General features: G+C 44.5%; 1 protein-coding gene and 1 long non-coding RNA gene across 3 annotated transcripts in view; one reads left to right on the top strand and one right to left on the bottom strand.

Moving 5' to 3' along the window:
* Window positions 1-16876, top strand: part of LOC141106185 (uncharacterized) — a 527211-nt gene that overhangs the window by 99576 nt on the left and 410759 nt on the right. The gene's annotated exons all lie outside the window — the stretch shown is intronic.
* The window catches only part of LDB3 (LIM domain binding 3), a 277023-nt gene that overhangs the window by 248459 nt on the left and 11688 nt on the right, over window positions 1-16876 (bottom strand). The gene's annotated exons all lie outside the window — the stretch shown is intronic.

The following is a 16876-nucleotide window of genomic DNA, read 5'->3' as shown; positions in this document are numbered from 1 at the left end:
AATAGCAATCCTTTTAGAACATATGCTCTTAGATAAGTTGTCAAGAGGAGGCTGCAGAGTTTGCAGTGCAGGTTCATAGACATGCAGTTATCATTGTCCTAATTAACTGAAGTTCATCTCATGTCTATAGGCAACCAAACCTAACAACCTAAACATCACTTGATAAGCTATCTTCTGCTTGGATGTTTGATACACATCCTGGTCTGACACTAAAGCCTTGTACACACTACTAGTTTTTTTTCGTTCAACTCAACGGGTTGAATGAAAAAACAAAACATGACAGCACAGGTCAGAGCCCCTGTACCAACAATCCGATATCAGTACGGTGATCTCCCCTGCTGTGCTATTGTGTTCTGACAGAACACTCCGGTCATTGGCTAAGAGCGCTGATTGGGAGCTGATTGGCAGACCTTTTTCGGTCATGACCCTTCGAAAGAAGCCGGCCAAATGGCCGGCTTCTGTAAAACTGGCTGCCGTACACACGAGCCGAATGTCAGTTGGTTTCTATTGAACTGGCCAATGCCGCTCGGCATTTGCCCCATATGTACTAGGCTTAAGGTTGGCCATAGAGGGTTTGAATAGATTTGAACCATGTATGGGTAAGTTGAATGTACAAAGTTGATTGATCAAGCAACTTGGGTACAACCAGCCTGCCGGATTTTATATGTGATTATCGCTAGCGGCTGGTATAGACGCTAGAAATAATTACTGTCTTCTCCTGGCAGGGACGGCTTCCCCCACCTGGAGAATACAATGGCTTGGCAGGAGGTATCTGCTCCCACTTGTGGGAAAAGATCGCTGCACAATATGTACGTAATGCCTTTTCATGAAAACATCTTTTAGTTGTTGTCTGTTACAACTGCCATCATACATATGTGCTTGCCTTATGGACTTCAGATGGTGGTGGGATAGGCTGATACAAGTGGTGCCATTGCTGGCTAAAATGAAAGTAGTTATTGCTCATTACACGTATTTCTCGCAGTAGAGAGGATTCTATTAAAGGAAACATATGTACTGAAGAAATATGAAGGCTTCCACTGTTGATATCCTTATCTAAAACACTAGTTCTTTGGCTGTCATGCTGGTCCATTTGTTCTAGTACTTTGTGTGCTTGACCCAGAACAAGGATAGAGATTACACATAGAGAACATATATACAATCAGAGCAAACATAATATGCACAGTCAGAGCATACAATCAGAATACACACAGAGAACACATACGCAATCAGAGCACACATATATATGCATAGTCAGAGCATACACAGTCAAAATACACACAGGGAATACACACACACACACACAATCAGAGCACACATATTATGCACAGTCAGAGCATACACAGTCAAAATACACACCGGGAATACACACACACACAAGCAGAGCACACATATTATGCACAGCCAGAGCATACACAGTCAAAATACACACCGGGAATACACACACACACAATCAGAGCACACATATTATGCACAGCCAGAGCATACACAGTCAAAATACACACCGGGAATACACACACACACAATCAGAGCACACATATTATGCACAGTCAGAGCATACACAGTCAAAATACACACCGGGAATACACACACACACACACAATCAGAGCACACATATCATGCACAGTCAGAGCATACAGTCAAAATACACACCGGTAATACACACACACACAATCAGAGCACACATATTATGCACAGTCAGAGCATACACAGTCAAAATACACACAAAGAACACACACAGACACACACAATCAGAGCACACATATTATGCACAGTCAGAGCATACACAGTCAAAATACACACTGGGAATACACGCATACAATCAGAGCACACATAATATGCACAGTCACAGCATACAGTCAAAATACACACAGAGAACACATAACAGACAGATCGCATGAAGTATACTCCCACAGACACAGCATATCACACAGTTAAAGAACACATAGTCAGAGCATGCATTTAGAGCACACGTAACAGAGAACATGCAAGCAGAGCATACCGACAAGCAAGAAATACACATTCAGAAAACACAGAGAAATAGTACACATAAATAAAAAACATGCAACTGGAAACCAGACAGGAAGATCACATAGAGTTGAAATAGACAGAACACATATAAACACAGTCATACGGCACACAGGGAACACACAATATAAAAATATACAGAAGACACACAAGACACAGTCTCAGAACACACACAGTATGCATAGTTACAGTACAAAAGCAATTTATAATATACTTATTTTTTGTGATATGTGTTGTCTGAAGCGTATGGGAGAATTACAGTTTTTGCTTATTGTGTAGCACATTATTTTGCTTTGCATGTAATGCATTGATATGCCCATATGGGAGATGTCCCTATTATATGTCTGCAATGTGACTAGGGTCTAGTAGATTATGACAGCTTGCTTGGTCCATAAGCACAATGTTCTCAATATGTATAGCATAGGAGATAAGCGCAAAATGGCAGATGTCTGTGCCATCACTATCAATTATTTAACATAAGGCTACAAAAATTGCTTTGCAGAAAAGCAATTTGAGGCTATTTCAATGATCAAATGATTGCTCTATGTATACAAGGAAGCAGACTCTTGTCTGATGCCTGCTACACTAGTATCTAAGGGCCCTATTATGTTGCAACACAACTCTGAGCAGCATATGGCATGGTGTCCAGTGTGCTGAGCAGCACTGTGAAAAATGCAGACAGCACCTATTTTTTTTCATAGTTGAAATGCATTGCAGCCTATTCAGTTTTTATGGGCTGCCTAACACAGTGTGCCACAACACAAACAATGTGTGCACTGTTTTGTGGCGTGAAATTGGTTAGCACCAAGAGAGACTCATTGACAAAAAAGTTGGTTCAGGTATAATACATACCTGTTATGACTCAATCCCAAGCTATTCTGAAGAGCCAAGCTCTGACACTTTCAGGTACTGTCAGATCTTGCTACTACCTCCCACTCCAACACACTCCTATTGGCCCACCACTGTGACTGGCTAGTGGGAAAGGTAAAAATGGGCAGGCAAGCCCAATTTGACCAAAACAAGGTGCAATAGAACTAGAGTTGAATGCAGCTTATAAGAAAAAAAAACACTTACCTGACATCACAATGCCTCACTGCTGCATGCTGGAAAACGTAGATGTTTGAAATCCTGTGAGAATGCATCCAGCATAGTGTAGGAGATCCTATGTGTGGGATTTTGAGTTCTCAACTTCCCTAGTATGCATCATTGAGGCATGGTGCTGTAACCCGCACCTCCCTGAAAAGTTGGACGGCGCGTTCTGAGGGATGTCATCTAAGCAGACCTTCCATTTTCACAAAAGGTCTGCTTTGACCTTAAACAGAGTAGGTAACTGGCCAAATGATCAGACAGCACGTAACTGTAGCTTGCAATTTACTAAACAGGTGCAAAGTTATAAGTAATAAGGCGAATCCTGTTCAGGATGGCAGAGAGCTTGTGTACGCTGCAAAATAATACAAAATAGATTATAAAGGTTCACAAACATGGACTCTTCACAGCATTATCTCTGTAGCTGAATCAGGATAATGTGTGGCTACAAAGCATAGTCTATAAGACTTAAAAAAACAGAGTCTAGCTGAAGCGTTTACTTGAGTAAAACAGTTCAGAAAATAAACTGTTAGTTGCAATTATTCCAATAAACAGCATCCCTCCTAATAAAGCTTTTTTGACATAGGCAAACAGCCAGAGGGATAAAAGGCCCAAGGACAAAGGACCAGACCACTGGAACTGGAGTACTCTGCTAGCAATCAGGGATGTGCTTCCCACAGTTGCTGGATCTTCTGGAGAAGCTACATCCTATTAGGATCCTGCTTGGTTGCCCACACCCCAGTTCTGTCAGTGGAGGGCTTCTCACCTGGCTGCAGGTAACTTGCCCAGCTATCTATGCTTCATCAGGGGTAGCCTCTCTGAGTGGCTGAGCATTGGAATCTGAGTAACTTATGATCTTTTAGTGCGTCCAGGAACCTAGGGACTTGTGGGAAATGAAGTTAAAGGGGCCTGAGCCTGCATCTGAGCATGGTGAGTAAATGGGCACTCCAATACTGAACCACATAGGCTGTTGATTTCAGTCTTTTAGTCATGCAGGGGAAAGCCTAAATTAGATTTTCCTACATGTAATTGAATATTCAAAAGTGAAAAAAGCTTTACTGAGCCATCTGTTCTCATCCTTTAGCAAATCAATCCCAATATGTCAGACATGTTTAAACAAATATTTGTTTTCCTTAGCTAAAAAAACTTCAATAGACCTTTACTTGTTGGTGATATTATTAGGACACAAAGTTAAATGGCAAGTCCTGAGCGTCAAGTACAGATTGTAGGTTCTAAGTTATTCAAAATCGCTTATGTGACAAAGAAAAATCTTTGTTGGAGTATTTTGTGTCGTGAGAAGTCTTAACTCCTAGCCAAATGATAGAGAGTTAATGAGTGCTAAGGATTAACACTCTATAGGAAATCTGTAGTACATGGTCAGGTTTTCTAAACCTGTGGTCTATGCAGTACATAAATGGTGTCCAACCCATTCTTGGCATTTATGTCATATTTAAGTGGGTAACCAGAAACCTGTAGAATACATCTTTACAAGGTAGCACATGTGCATTTAAATTATTCTTCAAAGGTTATGGTAAAAAGGTCACCATCTGGCAGAGTTCTCTGCCACAACTGTGACAAATCCACCATGCTGACAATATATCATTAGACATATACCAGCAATTAAAAGAGAAGTGTGGGTTTTTAAAAATAATAAACATTTGTACTGTTGCAGCTGTCCCCCACTGCCTCTACACCGAGAACTGAGCGATCAAACACAGCTGATTGGTTAGTCTTCGGTCTTTAGTGAGCAAGGAGCTGGTGACTTTCAGGGTGCGGGAGTGGCTGGCTATTCTCTCAGCGGTGTGCTGAGAGGCTGAGCCAACTGCCGGTCATGCATCTCGGCAAATTCCGATATTATTGTTGGGACCCTTGCAACGCCTGTGATGTCAGCCGACAGTGGGCTTTAGCCCACTGTCAGCTGAATCTCTGTCACAGGAGTGTGGGAATAGGTGCACTCTTCTAATTCACAGGAGAAGTATGGCCAAAAGAGCTTTGGCCATACTTCTCCTTTAACTGCTTGCCGACCTGCGCACGCCGATGTACGTTGGCAGAATGGCGCCGGTAGGCAAAAGATACAGGTACGTCTGCTTTAAGAAGCGGTGTCACGGGCCTCTGTGACCGTGGGTCCCGCGGACTCGATGTCTGCCGGGTGTCTGCGATCGTGTCACGAAGAGGAAGAATGGGGCGATGCTTTTGTAAACAAAACATTTCTCCATTCTGCCTAGTGACAGGACAGTGATCACAGCTCTCTCTCATCGAGAGCTGTGATCACTGTCCTGTGTGTTGAAGTCCAGCCCCCTTACAGTTAGAATCACTCCCTAGGACACACTTAACCCCTTCACTGCCCCCTAATGGTTAACCCCTTCACTGCCAGTGTCATCTACACAATAATCAATGCGTTTTTATAGCATCGATCGCTGTATAAATGACAATGGTCCCAAAATAGTGTCAAAAATGTCCGATGTGTCTGCCATAATGTCGCAGTCCCGAAAGAAATTGCAGATCGCCGCCATTACTAGAAAAAAAAAAATGAAAAATAAAAATGCCATAAAACTATCCCCTATTTTGTAGACGCTATAAATTTTGCGCAAACCAATCAATATACGCTTATTGCGATTTTTTTTACCAAAAATATGTAGAAGAATACATATCGACCTAAACTGAGGAAAAAATGTTTTTTTATATATTTTTGGGGGATATTTATTATAGCAAAAAATAAAAAATATTGCGTTTTTTTTCAAAATTGTCGCTCTTTTTTTGTTTATAGCGCAAAAAATAAAAACCACAGAGGCGATCAAATGCCACCAAAAGAAAGCTCTATTTGTGGGGAAAAAAGGACGTCAATTTTGTTTGGGTACAACGTCGCATGACCGCGCAATTGTCAGTTAAAGCGACGCCGTGCCAAATCGCAAAAAGTGCTCTGGTGAGGAAGGGGGTGAAATCCTCCGGGGCTGAAGTGGTTAATTGTAAAAATATTACATTTGTTAGTGGGTTTTCAGCAATAACAAATAGTAATGAACTATGAAGGAGATTTAAAATGACTCTGTCTAGAGACAAGCACTGGGGGTACCATTGCTGGTTTCTTTCTGATAATGTTAGTTACCTGGCTCTGTCTATCTTAAACTGGAATTGCGCTCAAAAGTAAAGATTTGCTATGTTACATGTAATATCTACTGCTGCTCACCTCTGCACCTCCCTCCACTCCTCTTTCAATACTACTCAGTGCTCACCTTTTCTCTCCTAATGACATACAATGCCTATCCCTACCCCCTCTTAAACCCACGGAAAATACAGCCTCGTTCCACCCCTTCTCACAAACAAATCAGCCTCCTAACACCACCCCACATATACATACAATGCATCTTCCCTCACACATACGTTTAATGCAGCCCTTCTGCTCCCTTCCCATACATATAACACAGCTTCCCCTCCTCAAACATACATACATACAATGCAGACCCCCCGTCCCCCCTCCCCCATATACATACAACACAGCTTCCCCTCCTCAAACATACATACATACAATGCAGACCCCCTGTCCCCCCCCCCCCCCCCCATAAACATACAACACAGCTTCCCCTCCTCAAACATACATACATACAATGCAGACCCCCTGTCCCCCCCCCCCCCCATAAACATACAACACAGCTTCCCCTCCTCAAACATACATACATACAATGCAGACCCCCTGTCCCCCCTCCCCCATAAACATACAACACAGCTTCCCCTCCTCAAACATACATACATACAATGCAGACCCCCTGTCCCCCCTCCCCCATATACATACAACACAGCTTCCCCTCCTCAAACATACATACATACAATGCAGACCCCCTGTCCCCCCTCCCCCATAAACATACAACACAGCTTCCCTTCCTCAAACATACATTCATACAATGCAGACCCCCTGTCCCCCCTCCCCCATATACATACAACACAGCTTCCCCTCCTCAAACATACATACATACAATGCAGACCCCCTGTCCCCCCTCCCCCATAAACATAAAACACAGCTTCTCCTCCTCAAACATACATACATACAATGCAGACCCCCTGTCCCCCCTCCCCCATAAACATAAAACACAGCTTCTCCTCCTCAAACATACATACATACAATGCAGACCCCCTGTCCCCCCTCCCCCATATACATACAACACAGCTTCCCCTCCTCAAACATACATACATACAATGCAGACCCCCTGTCCCCCCTCCCCCATATACATACAACACAGCTTCCCCTCCTCAAACATACATACATACAATGCAGACCCCCTGTCCCCCCTCCCCCATATACATACAACACAGCTTCCCCTCCTCAAACATACATACATACAATGCAGACCCCCTGTCCCCCCTCCCCCATAAACATAAAACACAGCTTCTCCTCCTCAAACATACATACATACAATGCAGACCCCCTGTCCCCCCTCCCCCATATACATACAACACAGCTTCCCCTCCTCAAACATACATACATACAATGCAGACCCCCTGTCACCCCTCCCCCATAAACATACAACACAGCTTCCCCTCCTCAAACATACATTCATACAATGCAGACCCCCTGTCCCCCCTCCCCCATATACATACAACACAGCTTCCCCTCCTCAAACATACATACATACAATGCAGACCCCCCGTCCCCCCTCCCCCATATACATACAACACAGCTTCCCCTCCTCAAACATACATTCATACAATGCAGACCCCCTGTCCCCCCTCCCCCATAAACATACAACACAGCTACCCCTCCTCAAACATACATTCATACAATGCAGACCCCCTGTCCCCCCTCCCCCATATACATACAACACAGCTTCCCCTCCTCAAACATATACAATGCAGACCCCCTGTCCCCCCTCCCTCATATACATACAACACAGCTTCCCCTCCTCAAACATACATACATACAATGCAGACCCCCTGTCCCCCCTCCCCCATATACATACAACACAGCTTCCCCTCCTCAAACATACATACATACAATGCAGACCCCCCGTCCCCCCTCCCCCATATACATACAACACAGCTTCCCCTCCTCAAACATACATACATACAATGCAGACCCCCTGTCCCCCCTCCCCCATATACATACAACACAGCTTCCCCTCCTCAAACATACAAACACTGCAGTCCCTCTGCCCCCTCTCCCCCGTACATACAACACCGCTTCCCCTCCTCAAACATACAGTACATACATTTCAGACCCTCTGCCCCCCTCCCCCATACATACATTGCACCCTCCGCCCCCTCCTTCACAAAAACAATTCAGCCCTCTGCCCTCCTTCCCCTCACATTGCAGCCCTCTGTGCCCTGCATACATGAAATGAATGCATCTCCCTTCACACATACAAACAATTCAGCCCCTCGCCTCCTCATACATACAAACAGTACATTCCCCTCCCCTCACATATACATACAATGCAGCCCTCGATCTCCTCACACATATAAACAATGTAGACGCCATCCCCTCACACACAGTGCAGCCCCCTCTCCCCCTCACACATACAAGCAATGCAACCCACCCCCTCACGTATACATACAATGCAGCCCCCATTGCCTCACACATACAGTACAAATAATGCAGCCCCGGTGCCCCCCTCACACATGAAAACAATGCACCAACCCTCCTCAGACATCCAAACAATGCAGCCCTTCTTCCCTCATATTTACAAAAAATACAGCCCCCTCCCCCTTCCACATGCATACAATGGAGCCCTCCTTCACCTTACACATATAAATAATGCACCCCCCTCCCCCTTACACATGCATACAATGCAGCCCCCCCCTTTCCACATAAATACAATGGAGCCCTCCTTCCCCTTACACATATAAATAATGCAGCCCCCTCCCCCTTCCACGTGCATACAATGGAGCCCCCTCCCCCTTACACGTGCATACAATGGAGCCCCCTCCCCCTTACATACAACACCGCTTCCCCTCCTCAAACATACAGTACATACATTTCAGCCCCCTCCCCCTTCCACGTGCATACAATGAAGACCCCTCCCCCTTCCACGTGCATACAATGAAGCCCCCTCCCCCTTCCACATGCATACAATGGAGCCCCCTCCCCCTTCCACATGCATACAATGGATCCCCCTCCCCCTTCCACATGCATACAATGCAGCCCCTCCCCCTTCCACGTGCATACAATTGAGCCCCCTCCCCCTTACACGTGCATACAATGAAGCCCCCTCCACCTTCCACGTGCATACAATGAAGCCCCCTCCCCCTTCCACGTGCATACAATGCAGCCTCCTCCCCCTTCCACATGTATACAATGGAGCCCTCCTTCCCCTTATACATATAAATAATGAAGCCCCCTCCCCCTTCCACATGCATACAATGCAGCCCCCTCCCCCTTACACATGTATACAATGGAGCCCTCCTTCCCCTTACACATATAAATAATGCACCCCCTCCCCCTTACACATGCATACAATGCAGCCCCCTCCCCCTTACACATGCATACAATGGAGCCCTCCTTCACCTTATACATATAAATAATGCAGCCCCCTCCCCCTTACACATGCATACAATGCAGCCCCCTCCTCCTTACACATGCATACAATGCAGCCCCCTCCCCCTTACACATGCATACAATGCAGCCCCCTCCTCCTTACACATGCATACAATGCAGCCCCCTCCCCCTTCCACATAAATACAATGGAGCCCTCCTTCATCTTACACATATAAATAATGCAGCCCCCTCCCCCTTCCACATAAATACAATGGAGCCCTCCTTCATCTTACACATATAAATAATGCAGCCCCCTGCTCCCCACATACCAACAATGCAGGCTCCCACTACAGTAACTCACCGAAGCCTCTTGAAGATGCAGGCAGTTGTGGAAGAGTGTGGCCATATGCTGTGCAATAGGACTCCTGTTTGATGCAAGTAGGGATTGTGACTGTGAGTGGCATAGTGAAGGGTGGCTGACAAGCTTGAGGAAGGTGCACATAACATGGTTATAGATAGAAGGGTCCGCGCTTAGGACAATGTGAGAGCTGCTGCCTATTCCTATTAGTACCCCAAAGGGTCCAGTGATAAAATGAAATAATAAGGGAATAAAAATGGCGCTGCCCCCAATATGATTAGGTGCTAATAGGTGATATGGTAAGTAAACCTACACTATGTGTTCTTCATGCAATCTCACAGAATTTGCAGAAATAACCAAGAACCAAAAAATCCAAAAGATAAAACACCCAGAAAATAAACAAAGGACAAATGTCGTAGCCTCAGTACATACGACACTACTACATGAAGTAAAAAAATATATAAAATGAAATTCCCCAGTGGGTTATCAAAGTAAAGTGATAAAGTATAAGTGAACTGTGATTCAGTAGAAAATATTATATTTTCTCAAAACTCAAAAGTTTTGGGACAAGATGACGCCAAGAGTGATGTGAATAATGTGGTGGATTATAGTGAGTTGGGTGTGTTTATAGTGTTGCTATGGTCTCCGTGTACCATTACCATGTGTAAATAAGATCATGCTGCAATTTCCAAAAGTATTGGGACAACATGGCATTAGTGAACCAAAAAAAACTTTTAAATCTTATGTAGTGAACCATGAAATACTTAATTGTGAGATCTTATTAACCCACTCCCTATAAGTTAAATACGATTGTAAAAAACATACAGCAACCATGAGTCCATTTTAAAGTGCATATTCAGCAATCATTAGCTCCTAAAGGGTCCATACAAGGGGTCTTACATTAATGACCAGGTGGAGAAGACAAAGTTCAACAATATAAATGCTGTTAATTCTTATCCTTGGGGACACACACTGCAGTGACTTCCGTGCCTTTCACTCAAGACGGTGACTTTCAGGTGCTCACCCCCCAATGTTACCCCACTCACCAGAGATGATCACCCCTACAGGGGTACCGAGCGACAAAGTGGGTGTCCCGGGACAGGTGGTATTCACTCCGAGTGTGCTTCCCTTCCTGTGCAGCGTTCAGTCCTCACATCTACTCCAGGGAACAGGGTAATTCAGCTACTTAACCTTCAGCTCTCCAGTATACCGGAGAAAAAAGAAACACAAGGGGGCCTCCTTGGTGTAGTACGTTGTGTAAAGTTTATTGCACATAAGCGTTACAAAAGAGTCCCATTTCAAATGTCCACAGGTTAAAAGCCAAGTTACAAGCCAAAAACACGAAGTGAGGTTAAAACAAGCACCGCTGTGTGCAAGGTTGGAACCGGCAGCGAGCTGCGGGCATGCGTTCCACCGTGCGTTCCAGCCAGCACTTCCGGGTATGACGTGTGAGCGTGACTCCGCCTTACGCGTTTCGTCATAGGACGTTCTCAAAGACGGTGTCGACGCCTACGCTTCACACACTGATATAGTTCCACAACACACAGAACCACTCCCCTTATTATGGTAATGTCGCTCGGGTGGGAGGGTGTGATCCGGCCGCTAAACATCACATATATATTCCTGTGTAGGCAGGTCTAGGCATTAACCTATCCTTTACCTAACTTTTCACCGCTGTCAGTGATCCAATCGTACACTATAGTGTCGGCCCCCCAACATATTCTGTTGGTATAGAGCAGTGGTATATGGTCACAAGAGAATAACATCCCTTAATATATGTGTGTGTTAAGACAACTAGCGGTGAATAATTTATATTATAATTAAGTGATGAGAAATAAATAAATAAAATAAATAAAATAAATTTGGTCTGCCTTTGTGGAACTATATCATTAAATGAAAACTACATATAAAGCAAATCTTATTGTGGTCCCCAATATTAAATAGACATATCTAAATCTAAATTCCTAAAAAATTCATAAAAAACCTTAAAAAACCTTTACTAGAAATATTTTTAGTAAAACTAAATACATACATCATGACATTCCCAAAATTTATTAAACATTTTTTTAAAAACCAAAATATTAAAATCCCTGTATTATATCAACTTATGTGTAATATATATCCATATACTAACGTATAAAACTACATAAAAATGTAAAAAAATATAATTAAAAATATGTATATATATAGGAGAGGTAGTAGTGGTCTAGTGGATGTGAATGTGTGTATACACAGGTTTTCAATATAGGTGATTATTCTTAATCTGGTGTAGAACCCTATACGGCATGGGTAGTGCACCCATACTTCAAACTATGGATAAACACTTTATATCGTGCCACCTTGCTTTCCAAGGTTCACCATGCTCTATAAGGTTCAAAAATATTAGGACAAACCTATAAAATGTGTGGATAGAGTCAGAAAGTACTAAGGGGCAAGAAAAATAGTGGAGTGCAATAAACTGCAATAAACTTTACACAACGTACTACACCAAGGAGGCCCCCTTGTGTTTCTTTTTTCTCCGGTATACTGGAGAGCTGAAGGTTAAGTAGCTGAATTACCCTGTTCCCTGGAGTAGATGTGAGGACTGAACGCTGCACAGGAAGGGAAGCACACTCGGAGTGAATACCACCTGTCCCGGGACACCCACTTTGTCGCTCGGTACCCCTGTAGGGGTGATCATCTCTGGTGAGTGGGGTAGCATTGGGGGGTGAGCACCTGAAAGTCACCGTCTTGAGTGAAAGGCACGGAAGTCACTGCAGTGTGTGTCCCCAAGGATAAGAATTAACAGCATTTATATTGTTGAAGTTTGTCTTCTCCACCTGGTCATTAATGTAAGACCCCTTGTATGGACCCTTTAGGAGCTAATGATTGCTGAATATGCACTTTAAAATGGACTCATGGTTGCTGTATGTTTTTTACAATCGTATTTAACTAATAGGGAGTGGGTTAATAAGATCTCACAATTAAGTTTTTCATGGTTCACTACATAAGATTTAAACGTTTTTTTTGGTTCACTAATGCCATGTTGTCCCAATACTTTTGGAAATTGCAGCATGATCTTATTTACACATGGTAATGGTACATGGAGACCATAGCAACACTATAAACACACCCAACTCACTATAATCCACCACATTATTCACATCACTCTTGGCGTCATCTTGTCCCAAAACTTTTGAGTTTTGAGAAAATATAATATTTTCTACTGAATCACAGTTCACTTATACTTTATCACTTTACTTTGATAACCCACTGGGGGAATTTCATTTTATATATTTTTTTACTTCATGTAGTAGTGTCGTATGTACTGAGGCTATGACATTTGTCCTTTGTTTATTTTATGGGTGTTTTATCTTTTGGATTTTTTGGTTCTTGGTTATTTCTGCAAATTCTGTGAGATTGCATGAAGAACACATAGTGTAGGTTTACTTACCATATCACCTATTAGCACCTAATCATATTGGGGGCAGCGCCGTTTTTATTCCCTTATTATTTCATTTTAGCACATAACATGGTGTTCCCAAATCCCCATCACAACACTATGCCCTGCCCCCCTCCATTTGTCCTGGCTCTGGGTCAGTAACAGGGAGAAGATTTCCTGAATGGAGACCACAGGCAATACTGGGGACTAGTTCTTTCTCTCTGCCTTCCTTTTTCTGGGCACAGTTTCCAGGGTTCACTTCCTGTTAAATAACCTTTAAGCCACAGACCTGTAACAGGAATGTTGTAAATGAGTGTGAGAAAAGTGTTATGCCCCGTACACACGATCAGACTTTCCAACAACAAAACCGTGGATTTTTTTTCAAAGGGTGTTGGCTCCAACTTGTCTTGCATACACACGGTCACACAAATGTTGGCCAACAATTAGGAACATAGTAATGTACAAGACGTACGTGATATCTCCATTACGAACGCTTCTCCGGCTCATACTTGATTCCGAGCATGCGTAGATGTTTGTCCGACAGACTTGTGTACACATGATCAGAAAGTCCGACAACAAACATTTGTTGGCGGAAAATTTGAGAACCTGCTAGTCAACATTTGTTGGCGGAAAGACCGACAACAAATATTCGATGGAGCATAAACACGGTCAGACTTTCCGCCAACAAGCTTGCATCCAAAATTTCTTGTCGGAAAATTCAATCGTGTGTATGGGCATTAGAGTTTCTTATCTCTATAGTTGGTCTGGGTTACCAACCAGGTAAGCTTTTCAGCCAAAGTTGCAGTATGGCCACCAGGAAACGGAGAGTTCAGCTATGGCAGCCCCCAATGACTCTCTGTCCAGGGTTCTCGGCTCTTGATTGGATAGATTGATAGCAGCGCAGCCATTGGCTCCAATAACTAATCCAATGACGCGGACGCTGAGGGGCGGGGCCGAGTCATACATTCGGTGGCTATGGACACCGAATGCTGGACTTGGGAGCGCGCCTGCAAGGTAACCCCCTGTGTATCTATGGGAATGTTTGACCATTCTTCCAGAAGCGCATTTGTGAGGTCAGGCACTGATGTTGGAAGAGAAGGACTGGCTCGCAGTCTCCACTCTAATTCATCCCAAAGGTGTTCCATCGGGTTGAGGTCAGGACTCTATGCAGGCCAGTCAAGTTCCTCCACCCCAAACTTGTTCATCCATGTCTTTATGAACCTTGCTTTGTGTACTGGTGCACAATTATGTTGGAACAGGAAAGGGCCATCCCCAAACTGTTCCCACAAAGTTGGGAGCATGAAATTGTCCAAAATGTCTTGGTATGCGCCTTAAGCATTCCTTTCACTGGAACTAAGGGACCAAGCCCAACCTCTGAAAACAACCCCACACCATGATCCCCTCTTCACCAAATGATTAGGACCAGTACACAAAGCAAGGTCCATAAAGACATGGATGAGTGAGTTTGGGGTGAAAGAACTTGACTGGCCTGCACAGAGTACTGACCTCAACCCGATAGAATACTTTTGGGATAAATTAGAGTGAAGACTGCGAGCCAGGCCTTTTCGTCTACATCAGTGCCTGATCTCACAAATGCGCTTCTGGAAGAATGGTCAAACATGCCCATAGACACACTCCTAAACCTTGTGGATAGTCTTCCCAGAAGAGTTGAAGCTGTTATAGCTGCAAAGCGTGGGCCAACTCCATACTGAACCCTACGGACTAAGACTAGGATGCCATTAAAGTTCATGTGCGTGTCCCAATACTTTTGGTAATATAATAAATGTGCTTAGATTAAGGTGACCAGATTTTCAAAATTAAATCTGGGAACATATTTTTATTTTTTTTATTGGCAAATGGTAAACTATTACATATACAATGCAGGGCTAGGAGTGCTTGGGAGCACTACATAAAGAATGCAGGGCTCAGGAACAGGCTACATAAAGAACGCAGGGCTCAGGAGTGCACTACATAAAGAATGCAGGGCTCAGGAGTGTGCTACATAAAGAATGCAGGGCTCAGCAGTGCCCATCAATGCAACCTCACCAATGCCCATCAATGCGGCCTGACCAGTGCCCATCAATGCAGCCTCACAAGTGCCCATCTATGCAGTCTGACCAGTGCGCATCTATGCAGCCTGATCAGTGCCCATTTATGTAGCCTCAACAGTACCCATCTATGTAGCCTCACCAGTGCCCATCCGTTGCAGCCTCACCAGTGCCCATCTAATGTAGCCTCACCAGTGCCCAGCAATGCAGCCTGACCAGTGCCCATCTATGCAGCTTTACCAGTGCTCAGCAATGCAAAACTAAAAATGGGTGCCCCCCCCATCTAAATTAGTCTCACCACTTCCTTTTATGTGAGCAGTCCAATTGGATCTACCTGTCTGTTTTTCAGGCCGACCCAATTGGACCCTCCACTCTTTTGTATGGAGCAGCGGGTGTAATCTCCAATCCAATCCGGTTCACTAAAATCAAATGGAAGGGGATCTGTTCCCCTCCATCTGGATGTATCGGATCAGATCGCAGTCGGGTGTAAATGAACCGCAGAGTTTGTTTACATATGATCGCCCATAGTGCAGAGTGGGCTCTGCGGAGGGCATGCGTGGTGCACTATACAGCAATGGACAGGCAGGTAAGTAACTTTAATGCAGAAGAGACAAAGTATGTCTCTTCTGCATTAAAATTCCTGCCTGTTCACCCATTTTAAAACTCAGGACTAAAGTTTCACTTTAATATAATAGGTCTTACAGTTTCAGGCAGGTTTTCCCCTTTAAATTTGTGCTGTGGCTGAGGTGCTGTACTTTCTGCTAGAGAATGGGAACAGCAGCATGATGCTATGCGGGCAGGACCTCTGCAGGAGGAGTGTGACCTCACAGCACACTAGCGCTAAACCACTCCACTCTTCCTGCCCACCCCATAGAAAAGCATTTTTAGTGACACTAAATAGCTTAGCAACAGCAGTTGCAGTGTCACTAAGAATGCTTTTCTATGGGGTGGCCAGGAGGAATGGAGTGGTTTACCGCTAGTGCCCTGTGAGGTGCTGGCACCACTGAGTAATCAGACAACTGTGTGTGACATTAGACTTGATCTGCATTGGCAACCTTAGAACTGTGGTATCTGGTGCGAGCCACAACACCCGCACTCCCTAGGTACACCACCGCCCCTCATTCTCCACCAGTACTAAGCTCCCCTCACCCCCATGTTCCCTATTACACAGAGCTCCCAACCCCCAGTACACAGAGCCCACCTTCCTTCCACCCCCCAAATACAGTGCTCCTCCCTCAACTCTGACCCCCCCTTTCCTCACTACAAGCCCCACCCCCAATTCTCCCCCCAGCTTCCCCATCTCCTAGATGCCCCCCACTTCAAAGCTCCAACTACCCCTATACCCCTAGCCCCCTGGTACACAGAGCTCTCCCTGTATTCCCAACCCCAGAGCAGAGCTCACCCCCCAGAACAGAGCTTCTCCACTTCTAGTAAACAGAGCCTGAGCCCCCCCAGGACACAGCGCCTCTTTCTTC

This window comes from Aquarana catesbeiana, linkage group LG08 (assembly GCF_042186555.1).
Source record: "Aquarana catesbeiana isolate 2022-GZ linkage group LG08, ASM4218655v1, whole genome shotgun sequence".
Classification (NCBI taxonomy): Eukaryota; Metazoa; Chordata; class Amphibia; order Anura; family Ranidae; genus Aquarana; species Aquarana catesbeiana.
This window is presented reverse-complemented; position numbering and strand designations above follow the sequence as displayed.